General features: G+C 54.6%; 1 protein-coding gene across 1 annotated transcript in view; it reads right to left on the reverse strand.

Annotated features, from left to right (window-relative positions):
- Positions 1 to 3,254: 3,254 nt before the first annotated feature.
- ppic (peptidylprolyl isomerase C) overlaps positions 3,255 to 3,708 on the reverse strand; it is a 5,834-nt gene continuing 5,380 nt past the window's right edge. The window contains exon 6 of the mRNA XM_080003602.1: positions 3,255 to 3,708. This exon is cut by the window's right edge and continues 1,292 nt beyond it. The gene's annotated coding sequence lies outside the window, so the exon portion shown is untranslated.

The following is a 3,708-nucleotide window of genomic DNA, read 5'->3' on the forward strand; positions in this document are numbered from 1 at the left end:
CCCTCGACACATAAAGCTGAGCCTATTCCACGCCACTGTGGAGTCTGTCTATGGCTGCGAAAGCTGGACGCTGACACCCACCCTGCAGAAGTCCCTGGATGGGTGCTACACCAGAATGCTACGAGCTGTTCTGAATGTGGACCAGAACATCCACATTACCAACAAGGACCTGTACGGGCAACTGCCAAGGCTCAGCAAGAAGGTAGCATCTAGGAGGATGAGGCTGGACGGCCACTGCCACAGACATCGGGAGCTCCCGGTCAGCAGGCTGGTCCTATGGGAACCAAGGAACCACGTGACACTCCACCTGGTTTCAGGTGACGTGACACTCCACCTGGTTTCAGGTGACGTGACACTCCACCTGGTTCCACGTGACGTGACACTCCACCTGGTTTCACGTGACGTGACACTCCACCTGGTTTCAGGTGACGTGACACTCCACCTGGTTTCACGTGACGTGACACTCCACCTGGTTTCAGGTGACGTGACACTCCACCTGGTTTCAGGTGACGTGACACTCCACCTGGTTTCAGGTGACGTGACACTCCACCTGGTTCCACGTGACGTGACACTCCACCTGGTTTCCTGTGACGTGACACTCCACCTGGTTTCACGTGACTTGACACTCCACCTGGTTTCACGTGACGTGACACTCCACCTGGTTTCCTGTGACGTGACACTCCACCTGGTTTCACGTGACGTGACACTCCACCTGGTTTCACGTGACGTGACACTCCACCTGGTTTCACGTGACGTGACACTCCACCTGGTTTCCTGTGACGTGACACTCCACCTGGTTTCAGGTGACGTGACACTCCACCTGGTTTCAGGTGACGTGACACTCCATCTGGTTTCACGTGACGTGACACTCCACCTGGTTTCAGGTGACGTGACACTCCACCTGGTTCCACGTGACGTGACACTCCACCTGGTTTCACGTGACGTGACACTCCACCTGGTTTCACGTGACGTGACACTCCACCTGGTTTTACGTGACGTGACACTCCACCTGGTTTCAGGTGACGTGACACTCCACCTGGTTTCACGTGACGTGACACTCCACCTGGTTTCACGTGACGTGACACTCCACCTGGTTCCACGTGACGTGACACTCCACCTGGTTCCACGTGACGTGGAACCACGTGACCTGTGACGTGACACTCCACCTGGTTTCAGGTGACGTGACACTCCATCTGGTTTCACGTGACGTGACACTCCACCTGGTTTCAGGTGACGTGACACTCCACCTGGTTCCACGTGACGTGACACTCCACCTGGTTTTACGTGACGTGACACTCCACCTGGTTTCAGGTGACGTGACACTCCACCTGGTTTCACGTGACGTGACACTCCACCTGGTTTCACGTGACGTGACACTCCACCTGGTTTCAGGTGACGTGACACTCCATCTTGTTTCACGTGACGTGACACTCCACCTGGTTTCAGGTGACGTGACACTCCACCTGGTTTCAGGTGACGTGACACTCCACCTGGTTCCACGTGACGTGACACTCCACCTGGTTTCACGTGACGTGACACTCCACCTGGTTTCACGTGACGTGACACTCCACCTGGTTTCAGGTGACGTGACACTCCACCTGGTTTCAGGTGACGTGACACTCCACCTGGTTCCACGTGACGTGACACTCCACCTGGTTTCACGTGACGTGACACTCCACCTGGTTTCAGGTGACGTGACACTCCACCTGGTTTCACGTGACGTGACACTCCACCTGGTTTCAGGTGACGTGACACTCCACCTGGTTCCATGTGACGTGACACTCCACCTGTTTTCCTGTGACGTGACACTCCACCTGGTTTCACGTGACTTGACACTCCACCTGGTTTCACGTGACGTGACACTCCACCTGGTTTCCTGTGACGTGACACTCCACCTGGTTTCACGTGACGTGACACTCCACCTGGTTTCACGTGACGTGACACTCCACCTGGTTTCCTGTGACGTGACACTCCACCTGGTTTCAGGTGACGTGACACTCCACCTGGTTTCAGGTGACGTGACACTCCATCTGGTTTCACGTGACGTGACACTCCACCTGGTTTCAGGTGACGTGACACTCCACCTGGTTCCACGTGACGTGACACTCCACCTGGTTTCACGTGACGTGACACTCCACCTGGTTTCACGTGACGTGACACTCCACCTGGTTTTACGTGACGTGACACTCCACCTGGTTTCAGGTGACGTGACACTCCACCTGGTTTCACGTGACGTGACACTCCACCTGGTTTCAGGTGACGTGACACTCCACCTGGTTTCACGTGACGTGACACTCCACCTGGTTCCACGTGACGTGACACTCCACCTGGTTCCACGTGACGTGACACTCCACCTGGTTTCACGTGACGTGACACTCCACCTGGTTTCACGTGACGTGACACTCCACCTGGTTCCACGTGACGTGACACTCCACCTGGTTCCACGTGACGTGACACTCCACCTGGTTTCACGTGACGTGACACTCCACCTGGTTTCAGGTGACGTGACACTCCACCTGGTTTCACGTGACGTGACACTCCACCTGGTTTCACGTGACGTGACACTCCACCTGGTTCCACGTGACGTGACACTCCACCTGGTTTCACGTGACGTGACACTCCACCTGGTTTCACGTGACGTGACACTCCACCTGGTTCCACGTGACGTGACACTCCACCTGGTTCCACGTGACGTGACACTCCACCTGGTTTTACGTGACGTGACACTCCACCTGGTTTCAGGTGACGTGACACTCCACCTGGTTTCAGGTGACGTGACACTCCACCTGGTTCCACGTGACGTGACACTCCACCTGGTTTCACGTGACGTGACACTCCACCTGGTTTCACGTGACGTGACACTCCACCTGGTTTCACGTGACGTGACACTCCACCTGGTTTCAGGTGACGTGACACTCCACCTGGTTCCACGTGACGTGACACTCCACCTGGTTCCACGTGACGTGACACTCCACCTGGTTTCACGTGACGTGACACTCCACCTGGTTTCAGGTGACGTGACACTCCACCTGGTTCCACGTGACGTGACACTCCACCTGGTTTCACGTGACGTGACACTCCACCTGGTTCCACGTGACGTGACACTCCACCTGGTTTCCGTTTGCGTGAAGGTTCATTTCCTGCTTTGGTTGGAGTTGCATGTTCTCCTACGTCTGGTCTTTGTGTTTCTGTGGATCCCTCTCTACCGGTCACCGCTCAAGAAGAATCCACTCGTCTGCAGAAGCTTTGGCAGCAGTTTTTATTGTATAAAACACAGTTTGGCACTTTCTGCTTCTGGTGTTTGCATCGCAAATCAAACAAGTGAGGAGAACAAGGGGACAGGCTGCCGAACGGACATTTTGGATGTTATAACAGTCACATCAGGATGATGTTCTTTGGAGGCTGACGCCAGTGTCCCCGTGTTGTCACCGCAGCGGACACACGGGTGGAAACACGGGAGTTTGAATTGGACCTGGGTTCAATAAGATCGGTGTCATTTGCTCTTTCACAGTCGGTGTCGACCACGAGACACGATCATCTCTGTTCCCTAAAAGGTAGAACTTGAAGCGGGCGACACCAGCTGCAGCCGGCCCTCGGCCCTGACAGGGTTTCTGCAGATCCTTAAAAGTCTCAAATCTTAAAAAAAAATTAAAATGTCTTAAATACAATTTTGACGGGTCTGGTTGGGGTTTAGGTTCACGAAACAAT

This window comes from Zeus faber, assembly GCF_960531495.2.
Source record: "Zeus faber genome assembly, chromosome: 7".
Lineage (NCBI taxonomy): Eukaryota > Metazoa > Chordata > Actinopteri > Zeiformes > Zeidae > Zeus > Zeus faber.